This window comes from Apis florea, unplaced genomic scaffold (genome assembly GCF_048593485.1).
Source record: "Apis florea isolate Af1SG1 unplaced genomic scaffold, ASM4859348v1 contig_2495_pilon, whole genome shotgun sequence".
NCBI classification, from domain to species: domain Eukaryota; kingdom Metazoa; phylum Arthropoda; class Insecta; order Hymenoptera; family Apidae; genus Apis; species Apis florea.
The window spans coordinates 1,710,943-1,726,349 of NW_028256595.1; the positions used below are offsets into that span (position 1 = coordinate 1,710,943).

At 42.5% G+C, this 15,407-nt stretch overlaps 1 protein-coding gene across 3 annotated transcripts in view; it reads left to right on the forward strand.

The window, feature by feature from the left end:
• Positions 1 to 478: 478 nt before the first annotated feature.
• LOC100870437 (CD151 antigen) overlaps positions 479 to 15,407 on the forward strand; it is a 65,090-nt gene continuing 50,161 nt past the window's right edge. The window contains exon 1 of one of the 3 annotated variants that reach the window (XM_086906703.1): positions 479 to 825. The gene's annotated coding sequence lies outside the window, so the exon portion shown is untranslated. Of the gene's footprint in view, positions 1,196 to 15,407 lie in introns of all 3 variants that reach the window. The other 2 variants (XM_086906704.1, XM_086906705.1) reach the window with 2 other exon arrangements.

The window sequence follows — 15,407 nt, forward strand, 5'->3', positions numbered from 1 at the left end:
ATCGCGGTAAATTACTACGGTTAAGCGTATCGTAATTTAACAATATTCCAGCAATTGAAATGTTTGATATAACCGAGTAAACAGAATCATCGTTATTTTCGTTATTCGTTATGCTTGCCAAAAGGTATTATTAGTCATGGATAAAACCGTATGATAAACTAGCGAATAGACCAGCAGTAATTTTACCAAATATACAAATATAATCCCTAGCTTAACCCGATAATTTTGTCGAGAAAAAAGATATCTAGTGATTTTTTTGTTCGAACGAACGAACGAAAGAACGAACGAACGGACAATCGACTTTTCACGTCTACGTACGTCTACGTGCGTGAATACGGCAGCTCGAAAATGACCACGTAATATCCTCGTATTCATCTCCGAGCTGTAAGACTGACAGATACAGAATGTAGAGTCGTTAAGCCGCGCGTAATTCGAAACTCGAGGTCGTATGCGTAGCGGTAAGCCAGCGAGCACAGCCAGTCAGTCGCGCTCCAGCCGTCGCGGTGGAAGGTGTTCGTCGCGCCTCTCCTCTCTTAAACTTTCGTGCGGACTCTCTTCGTTTCATATTTCATACCAAAACAAATGGATTGTCGTTGCCTCCACGTGACACGTTGTGCGAACGTATCAGTGTTGTCTCGCGTGTCTACCCGATAAATCAAGTGTGTCCTTCGTCGTGGATCGAACTCATTGTGCGAACAAGTTGCTGCGTTACGCAATCTCTCCGTTCATTCGCAGCACGCGGGAAACTCTACAAACTTGCGGTGAATCTTCCTCGCGTCGTGTTTATTTTTTTGCTGTCACGCGGTCGTCCCGAGAACGCGCTCGGTAAGTCGATGTTTGTTACTCGATCGAAAAGAGGTTATTTGCGCGATGTGATCTTGTCACGGTTATGGTGGAAATACGCGGGAATTTAGAACGCAAAAAAGGATAAAAAATGGCGACCGTCGTTTCGACACGTGTTTCACGCCGTTTGAATATTATATACGATTGTTTTATTATTCTTAAGACGCAATTTGACGCAATAACATGTTTAATATATCATTGATACGCGATAATTTTCTCTAATTATAATTATAATATGTTTATATTCTTCCACTGTTTGCGTTCTATAATCTTGCAACCGTTGATACTTTGAAATAATCACGCGTGTATATGTAAATCAAACGCGTGAAACGTTGGCGTATTATCGAGAGACGTAAGTACAGTCATTTTTACGAACGAAATATTTTAAAGAAATATTTAAAGAAGAAGACGAGATACGAAGTACGAATGAGAATGAAATATAGAAAAATTCTCAATATTATCGATTTTGTTCCTGTGTATAGTGTCGATAAACCTTCGCTCGGACTTTGTCACTTCGTTTGAACGAAATGCAAATAAATCCTGCATGATCGATTAGGCCGAACGATACGAGTTCGTTAAATTAGCGGAACGCTCGACAGACTTGTTTTGACAGTCATAGAAAGAATTCCGCCTGTTCGTTCCGGTCATACCGGTTCCCATGGCGTAAAGCCTATGAAGGAGGCGTAGGATAGGATAACAGGAGCGAGTGTGACGAATGGATCCGTGAAAAAGAGAGCAACAGAGAATCGGAGAGAACGGGTCAACCGACGACAAGAAATCCGACGTGCGACACTATAGATATTTCTCGTCCCGCAAGATGATCGTGCTAATACATATTGGCCATCGTGCCGGTTCATTTTGAGGTTAACTTCTTCTTTCGTGCTTTTTATCGATCTAGCGGAGGCGTTCGATTGTGTCTCGTAATGTGTAGCTGTACTATGACAGCTACTCTAAACTTTAATTCACGTGATATTCTCGAAGATAAAAAAGAAAAATATAAATCAACCGTACTATCGATCAACTTGACGTGAAATTTGTCTAAAGTTTCTCGAAGTAGAAACTAAGCGAAGCGTTAAAATTTCGAAAATATTTGAAAAACTGTTATGTTACGATAAATTTACTTTAAAAAGCATTTTCTCAAAGTTTCTTTCGAATACGTTTCGGGAGTTACTTTCGCTAATTTGGTAAAATTACAAGATCGTTGAGTCGATGTTATAGTATGTATCTAGCAGAAATCAAGGTAGTTTGAATTCCAGACGGATAGTTGTGGTTTCGCGACGCGTCCACTAAGTGAATCGCACGTAGAACGGTTTAGTCAAGGTTGAAGTAGTTTTCTCGTTACTTAAAATACCAGCTTATGTCCTCCGCTCGACAGATTTAACCCGCTCTTTTACCTTCTTTCGTATTCAAACCGACCAAAAGAACCGACCGCATGAATATTTCCACTTCGACTCTGTCGTGGTACGTCAAGCTGTTTCACGATTTTCCTCGCGGATCTGATACTATACAATACACGTTCGTATATGTTTTCCAAGTATTTTATGATCCTATAATAATAACGGTAATATATTTCCTGTTCGATGTAATCTGGAGTAGATTTGTATTATACGAGTAACACGCGTAATAAATTAGTTCAGAATCTTCGACAATAACGGTAATAGCAGATAATATTATTCGAAGAGAAATTTGAAAGAATCTTTGTAGCAGTGTTTCTCAACCTTTTTTTTTTTTTTTTTTTTTTAAGAATAAATAATTTGCAATTATTCTCTCTTCGTTGTAAAATTTTCTATATCGAATAATTTGCAAATAAAAATAATTGTTTCCTCCTTGGCTTGCGAGCCAAGATTGGATATCCGTCCATGCTGTACGAAACACGATCCGAAGCAACCGTTTTCTTATCGGTAGGTTTTACACGTGAAACGTAAACGCGCGTTATCGATCATTTTGATTGTACAAAACTATGTTAATATCTTCGGCCGATAGACGAACATTTAGGCCAAAGCAAGCACAGCTTATCTTCCCTCGCTCGTTGAAATATCTGTATTTCGCGTTTAAACAAAATTATCTTCGCACGATTTTTCCCAATGTCACGCCGATATCTATAACGGAAATAGATTCCGCAAGGAAATTAGCCAGCTTGGGTCACGTGTCAGCGTTTCAATTTGGGCTCGAGAGCACTCACCGTTATTGGTGGCGACTGTCCTAGTGTTTTGAGGTTACAGTACATCGATGGTTCTCCAATTACTTGAGGCGCACGATCGTCTCCCACGCTGGATGTGTATCGAGGATACAAGAACAGAATCGATCTGTATACGTGTATTTACGTGTAGTATCGGTTGTTTCCCTCTTCGATTATTATTAATTGGAGAATTCTATATTTCTACAACGAGATTGGATCCGAAAGATAATTTTAAAAAAATAGATATCGGAAAACGTTTGCAAATAAGATAACTAACTGTCGTTTTGAACTGTCGGGCACATTTCCACCCGTCTCGAACCAACAGATCGGACGTTACGCAATATATATATATGGTAACGATTTCTGCGAGCAGACACAGAACGCTCCTATCCCGAGCGTCGAGTGTTTCCTTATCACTGTTATCACTTACTATATGCGTTGTATATCTACATCTGTTTTCACTTTGCATTCACAAGTACATCCTTGAATCTTATAATAATTACGAAATAAATATGATAAAAAGACCACTTTAAGATCCAACAAAGGCGCTGAATATCGAAACTTGTAAAAAAGTAAATTGCTCCTGATCGTTATCATTTTAATCAACGACAGCCTAGCTCTTCCCATCTGAATGGCCAACTTTCGTTCCAACGAATGTACGTTCGAAATTTTCGTTCGGGAGAAAATTCACAGAAAAGGAGGATATTATCAGGAAAGGGCGCACGAAAGGCTGTCTCTAATGAGAGCGTTAAAATTAAACGTAGCTATCTCGCCTCGAACGAACCAATTTACGTCGCCGATGCTGGAATTTTGTTGGAGCTACCGTTCGCCTCCGCCATTTTCCATCTTATTAAATCGGCCGATTACCGGGATCGACAAGCGTGTCAACACGATCATGCTCGGGCGTGCAAGGGAAGAGAACGATGCATATTTAACGTTGCAAGCGTAACGTTCGAGCAATGATGTAATGTTCGATTGGTCGTGGAAAAAGCAACGCGAGAATATTTATAAGCGACTTTGACGTGCTGCTGCGCGCCGTACGTGATCGCGGTCCCGCCGTCATCCGAGAACGTAAGCGAAATCGAACGCGTTATTGCATGCTTTTTTTTCGCCCATTTTTTTCTTTTTTTTCTTTTCTTTTCGCTAGATTCCTAGTAGCTGCTAGATTCCAATCGGGTGGATTCGACGAACGAAAGTTAGGGAAGAAGATGATTTTCTTTTTGTTAAAAATTAAATTGTGCCGTACGAATGGGATGTTAATTGAAGAGAGCGGCACTCAGTGCGCAAACTCGTTTTCGCGTGGAAGGTGATATCGAAGATTTATCTTGCAAGTGTCGTTGCTCGATGATCCGGCTAAATCGGCGCGTTTATGATCGATGGAACAGGCGAACACTGTTTCTGGATCTTGTTTCTGAACTGCTTGCGTCCCGCGATTTGATCGAACCGTTTATTGCCACAGGAAGCGGGACATTAATCAAGTTTGACGAGCAATTTTGCGATCGATCGAGAAATTAATTAAACCGGACGATTCGATGGAAGAGGAGGGAGAATAAAAGCGCGTACGTTTATTATATTCGTTGGATGGAAGGGATCGATATTAATTTTTACGCCCGCGCGTCCAATAATTTAATCCATTTTTGGTCCATTCGAGCTTCCATCGTTTCTCGAATGTCATCAATGAGCGTCACCTATCCGAGTGCTGCCTACTCATCTGGTGACTCGATTAATTACGCTAATAAGTCTCCCTTATATGTATAAATCGAGCATGGTCTCTCTCTCTCTCTCTTAAATCTCCTCGATTCACCGAGCATTGCCTTAAAAAGGGAACGTGGACCCCTCGCCACGCTACCCTCTATCTTTCCCTCCACCCTTTGCCCGCCACTTTTCGCCGAATGCAAATTTGCCGCACGAACGAGCGGACCAGTTCCCTTCTCTACCTTCTATGCCGCCAATTAAAACACTCCTTTTCGAGCGACCGCTCAACTTGCGATTCAGGAACTCTCTCGGACCGAGAAAAAAAAAGAAAAAAAAAAAGGAAAAGAAAAGAAGAAAATTCGCTGGAAAGGGGAGAATTGTTACCTTTTCTTTTTCTTTTTGGACGAAGAGTCCAAAGGCGCGATTTTTTCCCGTGGAATTTCGGACGAAGCGTGCTCGATAAAGGGAAAGTGGATCGAAAGGAGGTGTGCGGTTTTTAGAAATAGATGAGGAGGGAAACGTCAATAGCGCGACACGTGTCCCGTTACATCCGGTTCGGGCAAAAATCCGTCTCGCTATTCATTCGTGGGAAAAGAAGAGATATCTCTGGATTGCAAATTTCACGTGGTACATTCACGTCGGTTCGCTCATTAGCACTTTGCCAGCTTCAGCGGACAAGAGAGGGAGTTACTTCACGAAATGTCGGAGATTTTTCCTTTTTTTTTTTTTTTTTTTTTTTTTTATTAATCTAATTATTCCTCTCGTTCGATCCTCTTCATTTCACAACGAAATTTTCGTGTCGTTGTTAAAATTTATATACGCACATTTGAATACGAGTTTTTAATCTTTGCAAAAAATCTCGTACGTAGATTCCAAGAAGACCAAGCTTAAAATTGCACCATCTGTCGAAACTCTTTTCACAAAAATCTCAATACCTTTCGACGCTATGACATCTCTCTCTCTCTCTCTCTCTCTTAGATATCCTTTCATCTTTCCATTTCCTCCCTCGATTCGAGATTCTCAATTAATCGTTGGATATGGGGTAAAGCAAAAATACTTCACCTACTACGGAAATAATCGGTTAATAATAAGATAATTTTCCTTTCGTTCGGGGCCGATAAGTTTTCGAGAAAAGCTGGTAAATAATAATGAAAGACTGGGGGATATAATTGAAAGGAGGAGAGGTGTACGCGTGGGTGTCCGTTAAACGAAAGCAAAGGCCACGCTCTCGTTCCTCGCGGAGGAAACAAGGAACGCCGTTGTAATTGATTCGCTTGATAGATGTGACATCGACGCGCGGTGCACGCCAGCCAGTCGCCGCGCTTATCGTTCCTCTAAAAATAATTATTTAACGAGCGCCGTTCCCGTTTCTGCCACCACCAATTCCGCCGAGAAAACACGCCTCGCCTGTCTCGAACGGCGCACGCTCGGCCGCGATTCGAGGAAACGTCGATATCGGAAACTCGATCCAGTCGCGATCGCTCGATCCCTCACTTTTACGCCCCGTAACACTTTGGGCGGAAAATTTTAGAACGAAGGCCGTGCTTGCGGAGATCCATCGATCGAATCCCCGGCAATGTTGAAACTCGTCTCGTGTTTCCTGAAAAAAAAGCTGAGCTACTTGGTTGACAACAAGATTGTAAAGGAACGTAACGAACGGAAAGAAAATTTTATTATTAAACGATCGCGTTACCCGAAATTCACCCTCCGCGATCCTCACGCTGATGATTAGAAACATCGTTCATCCGAATTCTTTCTCCAAGATGCGGAACCCGACATTCTTCCTTGGGAGGTGTTTCATTACGAGAAAGGCAGGGGAAAGGAAAAGAAAAAGAATTCACCTCGAACGAGAGATCTCCCGTTTAACCGTGAAACGAGACAGGAGGAGCCGTGCCCGTGCATCTTTTAAGGCGCTCCTTTCTTTTTTTGAAACTCGGAAAATTCTTTCTTCCAGTCGAGTATCTTTCGTTTTCATCGACAATTCTTTTTCGTAACAAACACCTGTGGAAGCAACTCGAATTGTAAACACCGACGATCTTTCTCGATGGCGTTAATCGAAATTCCATCTCCAAATCCTGCTCGAAATCATTCCATCAATCGTCGCTCCCTGACCGGAAAACGTGTTATTCGTGTTCGACGCCTGTATTTTCGCCACTCGTTTCCTGCCCCATTGTTTCTTCTGGCCGCGATTTTTTTTTCGAGGGGAGCGGACGAGATCATTGTCCCGGGGAATGAAAACGTCGATTTTGCGCTTCACGGTCGCGTGATCGTCGGCCAAATCGAGCGCCTCTTTGCAAAGTCGCTGCGACGATATCCACGCGAGACATTAATCCGCAGAGGACTACGGTGGACCGACACGTCGCCTGCCCATTAATCGTGCTGCGTTTCTCGAAACGGGCTCTCGAATGGACGCTTTGCTTTTTCCTCCTCTCCTCCTCCTCCTCCTCCTCCTCTTGGAAAATGGCAGTGGATCTTCATCGGGGGAAATCCGTCTCGTATGAAACGGAAGGAGGATATCCCATCGATTTCTGAAATGAATAACCGTGGTTATTAAAACAGGTGTAAAATTGCCTTTCCTACGTTTTTTCTTGGAAAAAATTCACGATTCGAGGAAAGAAATAACGGTTATAATACGAATATCGCGTTATTTATGACGATTACGGGGTGGCGCGATACTTTTGGAACGAATGGTCGGTAGGGGACCGTGCAATTCTGTGCTAGGAGCTAGGAGGAGGTACCGCAACGGGCATTTGTACCTGCTCTGGAAATAAAGCCTGTCGAGATTTCTGTGAAAGGAGGGAGAATTACGTGCTCGAGCGGGTCCCATAATCTGGGCAGGTACTCGAAGGTGGGACAGGGGAACGAGCGTCGAGATTCAACCGTGGGAGTATAATTCGTGGAGCGAAGCGTGGAGGAAGCGAAGCGTACGAAAATTCATCCACGTCGTACATGGGCGATCGCTGCAAGATGGTTTCAATTATCGCGCAATTTCCAATTTCGAGTAGCGTTCGAGAGGACGAGCAAGTTTCGAGAGAGAGAGAGAGAGAAAGAATCTCACTCGGTCTACGAGTCGTTGGGGGAATCCTTTTCCACTCCTCGATTCAGAAAGTTGGACGAGCGCAAGGACGGTCGATTTCGCGGGATCACTTTTAATCAAGAGGTGACTTACGCGTAATCCCCGAGAAAAAGCTTTCCTCGTCGCGACGTTGTTGGATAACGCGCGATTCGAATGCGCGGGCACGAGGCTGTCGAGGCGAAAATAGAGCGGTGTCGACGTCTGAAAACGTCGCGCAATGCGATCCAAATAAGCGCGAGAGGCGGAGAAGAAATGTCGTGAAAGTAGCTCGTTAAAAGGCCGAATCACGTACCGGGTGATTTTTATCCTCCGTTCACCGCACGGTTGGAAGCTGTCGTCGCGTGACGAGACGACTGCCCCGCGCGCCGTTGGAACGACAACGCGTGTTAAAACAAGCGTCGAGACAAGCGTCTCCTCGAGGAAGAGGAGAAAACGCGCGAGTTTCCGTATAAAGAGGTTGGAGGAAGGACGTTGGCTTCATTAGCTCCGCTGCATACGTTAAATCTTAATTAAACCTCATTTACTTTGGACCCGGCCGAATTAACATCTCCCTAAAGCACTTCTAGCCCGATGAAGCGAAAAAAAGGATCGATAATCGTTTTAATAAATCGTCTCGAGAATCGTTATTCGACGTGGAATGTCGTTTGTTTGCAACGGTAAATTTGCAGCTTTGATGCAGGGATTTTTTTGTTTCCGTTTCGTTTACGTTGAGAAGGCTGTGTTCGGCCTATTCCGATCGTTTTTCCGTGTTACCGATACCAGTTGTTCCGCTCCAGAAGACGCAAGAAGAAATCGATCGAGATAAGCGTCGTCGACCGACGAATAACACGGTGATTCCCCGAGATAAATTTTCCTGCTCATCCTTGATACAATGTCCGATACTCCGAGAGAGATGCTTTCCGCTCTCTAATTAGTGTAACGAGGCAACATACCAGGTTAAAATGTCGACCAGATTGCGCCGACAAGAATCTTTGCCCCCGTCGCATCGGAATGATACCCGTTAGCGACGCTATTAAGAGCATTGATGTTGAGAAATTAATTTAGTCGGTCATTTTTTTCCCTCCCGAGAATTTACACACACACACACTCACACACAAAACTATTTCACTTTAACGGGATTACTTGTGTATCTTGTTGTGCAGGATGTTTCTAAACGGAAGGAGACACTTTAGAAAGCTATTATCTTCGATGAAAGATCCATCGATCTATGTATACACGTGATATTTCGATTTAACAACAAAATTCGTTACCCGAGAAAAAAATGATTCCCAAAGATTTGGCACGCGTTCCATCGTGAAAATTTATTCGATCGACGAAGAAGAAACACAAAGAAACGACGCCATCTAGAAGCATTTGTACGAGTCTACCGGAACGATCGATTCACAGATCCCTTCGATTCGAAAGGTAGATAATAATGCTTCCGCCTACGCGGCAATATAGGAGAAACGACGACTGATTATTTGTTGTCGAGACTGCCTCGCCGCCTCTAATATTTTACAAGTCGTTCCGCGACTCGAGGATTCGCGTAGGTGAGCATGAGAAAGGGAAAAGGCAAAGGGCCTGGCGATTGAGAAGGATGAAAGAGGAGAAGTGTAACGAGAAGGAGAAAGAGGGAACGAAACGCCGAGAGGACTAGGATATTCGAGGTTATGTCACGGTTCACGTCGTGACTCACGATGTATTATTAGTCACCGTTCGTTCTCGTGACTTCCAGGACGAGTAGAAAACGGCTTCCAATTGATCCTCCGCTTCTTCCTAAGATACTCGTTGTCCTCGAGAAGATACAAGATATTTTTCGTTGAAAAATTTGTCCGGCTTCTCACGAGTTTCCTCGTCTCGCGTATTCATCTGCGGTTAGGCCGCGTCTCTTTCTCTGCTGGTATAGTAGAAATTGATTCTCACTGTAAGCTAGACTGGAAGTGAACACGTATAACACGTATATATGTAACAAATAACGAACGAATAACATTTCGATATCTTAAAAAAACCTACCTTTTATTCTTATTTATTCTCATAAATTATCGTATATTTTTTTTGAATTCGAAAACATAGTCGAGAACGATCGTAACAATACTTTCTCCTCTTCTCGTTCTTTATTAATAACCTGCATATTGACACACGGCGTAACTTGCGTGACTCGGTAATATTAGATAAGTGATATTTTCATATCACCGAAGTTACGCATTCTGTCCGTCTTGCATAAGTCGATTCGGTGAGAGAGTTTCGTATTTTGATTAATAATAAATCAGGATTAATCAACGCGATAATATCCGATATAATACCCCGGACGGGATATTTAGTTTCCCATAGAAAGTCGCGTGGAAGGGATTCGGTCCATTCGGTTTATTGATACTGATATTCTCGAATGGCTATTGTTATTATTATTATCATTGTTCGTCATTGATCGTCGACGAGTTTTCACGACGAGCGGAGCCAACGTAACGCGATCTCACGCCCAATAAGGATGACCCTGCTCTCGCGCAACGGCAACGATTTTCATCGCTGCATTCATTAGTCGTCGTTGAAGGCGGACGTATGCACACGTGTAGAATTGCAACAGGAAATCTAATCCATTCGTCCCACTTTGCAAATGGTTCGTGGCCTTTGCTCTTATTTAATAAACGGGTCGTGAACGTCGGTGCCCGGCGGGGACTTGCCCGGCAAAGTGACTGCGATTAGGCCAATTGAAGCGCCGTTAACCGTCTCTCTCTCTCTCTCTCTCTCTCTCTCTCTCTCCTCGCGAGACCGTCATGCAATCTGCGATAATTGGACCCACACTGATTCGGATTATCGAAGAAATCCGCGAAAATAATCCGTGCCGGGTACTTATATCGGGCTGGCGAAGGGAATGAAAATTAATAAGTTAGGTTAGGTTAGATTTGATCCGATCGGTGAACCGTGGACAATTTATTTCTCGAAGAATTGCAATGCAAAGTAGGTTCTATTGTTTGCATCGTCGGTTTATTTATTCAAGTGTATGAAACACGTATCGGAAATTGACGCGTTAATCCGTTTTGCACGTTGAACTTATAATATTGCATAATTAAGCGAATAATAAGATACGGAATCTAATATCTCGATCTAATTTAAGATAAAATGAGGTGTTATATATTCGAGGTATTGTCCAGAATCTTTTCAGAATATTAATGTTAACGAATTGGAAAGATATCTATAGCAGCATTGGCATATTCGAACCAATCGGAATCAATCGAGACTTTCTGAAACCGGAATTGTAGCCGAATTTCTAGTGGAATCGAATAACTGATAAGGTCTTGGCGTTCCTTAATAGAATCTTCCCTTGTTGTCGACGGTTGACGGCACCAGGTATTAGCTGTATAAGTGAATCGCACCCCAGGGACTCGGCTCGCGTTGAAATTTCCCTCGAACCGGTCTAGGGATCCCTAGAAATCCCGTGTAACGTAGTTATCCGGCTGTCGCTGTTGACCGGCCAAATTAAGCTCGATTGTCAAGAGCCAGAGTATCAGGACGTGGGCATCAGTTTTCAAAATTGACTTAATCCTCTCTCTCTCTCCATCTTTCCACGATCTATTATCTCGTCTCACGCTCTCGTTGTCCCTTCTTTCCACTAACAGCGGAATAAGTACTATTATTAATTAAAACAGTTTCATCTAACAGAGTTCCTCTGATTAATTAATATTGGATATTAACGATTTAAAAAAAAAAAATTAACACAGGTAGTTACAATTTTTAGGGGAATTCTCAATGATACAGACGTTGGAGACAACTGAGTCGAGATCTTGGCTTTCGATTTGAGACGAAGGATCGCAAATCGGAAAGGAATGGCAGTGAGACTCAGTCGTACATTTGACGGGTTTCGGTGGCGAGAAATCTCGAGACGACAGAGTCGGTCAATATTACACGGTATTCTTTTCGGTTTTGGCGAGGGAAGGCATTGGTTAAAAGCACGGAGAGGGGTACGTCGCCACGAAAAATTGGAGACGCTCCACGAAAGTTTTCTTCGGTGGCCATTCTTCCCGAGATTCGCGTGTCTGAAAATTCGAGAAAGAGAGAGAGAGAGAGAAGAAACTAGCGCTTCCTTCCGCGGAAACGCCAAGTTACGAGGATACTTTCGGATTACTTCTTCTTTTTTTTCTTTTTTGAGCGAAGCGATATCGTACCGCAGGGCGTTGTAACGAATCCGGGACTGGTATTTTCTCCTCGGTATTTCCACCGGATAGAGAAAAACGGGGCGGATCGTTTTTACGTGGGAAACGTCGATAAGACGCGGTGTCTGCCGCGACTTAGATCGATGAGCGATTATCCGTCGCGCGATGGAACCCCGTGGTCCGGGATGTTTTCCGTCAAAACACGCGGATAGTTGCCACGGCCAGCTGTTCGATCGATACTTCTCGTCCAATTTCGATCGTTAACAACTCCAGCTCGAGAAAAATCGAACGCGGAGTTGAAAGTGTTGATTTTCGATAGAAACGAGGAAAAATGGATGTGTCGAGGAAATTCGAAATCACGAGCGTTCGTCAATCGTTAGAATAGAATAGGAAACTGATTCATAATTTCACGGTCATATAATTTTCTTATGCGGCCGAAGGATAGTCTCTCGTTCACGCTTCTCTGTTTCATTCTTGATGGAGATTTTTATTTTTTAATGTTAATGGAACGATAGCTTGAAGCATGAACCGAACGTGAAAATGCTCTCACTTAGTATCTATGTTTATATTCCTGGCTAAAATACGTATCAGCGTTCGAATATAAATTTTACGACCTGCTAACGCGTTGTTGTAATAAATGTATCATAACTATTGCAAAAATTGGTGAATCATTCCCCCAACCGTACGCCTCTCATTGTCTTGAACAAGTTCCATATATATTTCGTTCATCGTAAATGTAAGCTGTTCGAACGCTTTCGTTATCCACTGTGCATCGCAATTGGAAAGATTTGGTTCAGGTTTTTCGGTTGAAATTGGGAAATTTATCGAAATAGATATGGCGGAAGGATGAGAAGAACGGAACGTTCGAACGAACGAATGGGGAACGGTTGTGAACGCGCGTGAAATGTATGGAGATTGAGCTGTAAGGGAATTTAATTTCCTTTTCTTCGCCCGTAACTGCGAACGGTGAACGACACCGTTAACCGTGTTTTGTTCCCTCGGACGTAGTTACGCATTCCCCTCCAGCGTTTTATTTTATTAGGGAATTTCTCAAAGAGGAGAGTGCCGACTTCCGCCAAGATGCATTTCCCTCGACGAAATTCCATTCCGTGGATTTTTATTCGAATTTGAAAACTCGGCTCGGTTTAAATGTATCCACCGGTTCGATTAGTTATGCAGTGTTCGATGATTAAACAAATTCGCCTCGGAATATTTGACACCGATGATCGCCCTTTGTTTCGATTGCATCGAATCGTCGTAGGAAGAAAAAATAAACACGATAAACACTACTCGATCGAGTAAAAATTATTCGGTGAGATTACCTCGATCGACAGAAATGATGTGGGAAAGGTGATGGAAAATCGTTTTTCGCATGCAAAATTGAAACGCGAGGTAAAAAAGAATTGTCTCGTCTCGAAAGTTGTGGGTAATTTCTTTCGTTCTTCCTTTCGAACGGAGAGGCGAAAGGTATACCGTGGAGAGAGGAGGAGAGGTGGAAAAAGAATTACACACAGGTGGTTTCTCTAATCGAACGCGACTCGGCGAAAGATCGTTCGATTAAATCGATATCGACTTCGATTCTCCCCCGTGAAATTTAATAATATATGAATTAAAAAGAAAGAAAGGAAAAAAGAGGGAGAATAAAACGGAAAATGGGAGAACAGTGGAAGTAATCCTTAATCGGCGAGCCGTAGAATCCGTAGAACGATAAAATATCAAAGAGAAATTTGGACGAGCGAGAATTTCGATCCTTTGATATTAGATCGATGTAAAAGTACGGAGAAAAGAACTTGAGCTTCCCTTTCATCTTTCTCCCTCTCACGATATTTCGATTTCGAGCTGAAACTGCCCCTCTAATTCTTTGTGCTGTTTGTATGCGAGGGAAGCGCACTCGCGACAATAACAAGAGAGAAAAACAAGATCGAAGCTCTCTCTCTTTCTCATCCATCTCGTCGTTTTCGTCGATGCAACAATCCTTTATCGAACGCTTTGCGCCGCGATATCTCTTCCTTTCTTTTATTAGCCGGAAAGTTGCGCGGAGTTTATTTCGACCCGAGTCGAATTTTATCCACGTTCCGTGCCGCTTTTCTTCCACTTGGATCTGCATAATATCGCGACATGTTATGCACAAACAGGCAGATTCGGCTTCTGTTTCTCTCGTTTCTTCTGCGTTACAAACGTACGAGGCGTTATCGACGATGTTGGATGCTTTTCCTTGCACGGGTATGACGTTATTTCTCTACGTTCATACTCGTCTTTAAAAGGAAACTCTCCATCGAGGATTATTAATTATCCTTTGATACCGATTAAAAGATATTTCGCTGCTTGCGCACGGAGATTAAATCTTCTTTCTTCACTTTCTTTATATATATATTTATTGTAATTTTATACGAGATTGGTATCATGCGATGTAAAACGAGTAAAGGAGGGGGATGAAAATATTTCGTTTCACTCGAGAAAATTAATTTGTAAAACAATTATCTAACGATATCATTATTTCGACTCTCACTTTTGCAGAAGAAGAAGAAGGCTCATCTTCCTTTAACTTTTCCTCGTATAAAATTATTTTCGGTAAATATTTAAAACCGGCATAAACACCTTTCTTTCTCTCCCTTTCAACGGGACTCTTACACGAATCGTGGAGGGATTCGAACTCGGCGGTTTGAGACGTGAGCGCCGTTCAACAACCATTTTTCTCCGCTCCGCCCGTGGAAAAAGTTTCTGTCCGCGAGCTTGCTTAACGCTCTCAATCCTCGCGGCGTTGCACGCATTAGCGGGTCGTGGCTTATCGCGCTAAATGCTGCGCCTGTGTAATCTGATGGCGTTTACACGCCCAGAACTTGGGCTGTTTACGCAGCGCCGGTCACGAAATCGGCGTTAAGGGGTTGCGTGTCGGCGACTATTGCTGAGCGTTAACTCCGAGACGAATCTCTTCCTTTCTTCGGGGTTGTGTTCGGGGACGAAGAACTAATTGGACCGTAATTTTTTGTTTTTTTCTTTCTAATTCGGTTAGTTGGAGCAAATGTAATTCGTTGCGAAGGGGTGAACGCGTTTTAAATTGTATCGTGACAACATTTCGAAAAATTTGTATCGTTCAATGAAACGAGAAAATTATATATATTTATATATAGTAATTTTTTCTTTATAATATTAGTTAGAGCAAATGTACTCTAAGGGATAATTCGTAGGAGGATTTGATTTGAGACGTTCGAAAAATTGTAGTAATTGATATATTGAATTCGTTGATGGCCGCTTCTTGAAATATTTCGAAAATTTGTATCGTTCAATGAAAGATATTCGCGAAAATTATATATATATATAGAAATTTCTTCTTTTTAATATTAGTTAGAGCAAATGTAATTCGTTATGAAAGGATAATGAAACCGTAAGAGGAGAATTTGATTCGAAACATCCGCGAGAAATTGAAATGGCCGTTTGTTCAAATATTTCGAAATGGCAGAAAAATTTATATCGTAATTTTTTCTTT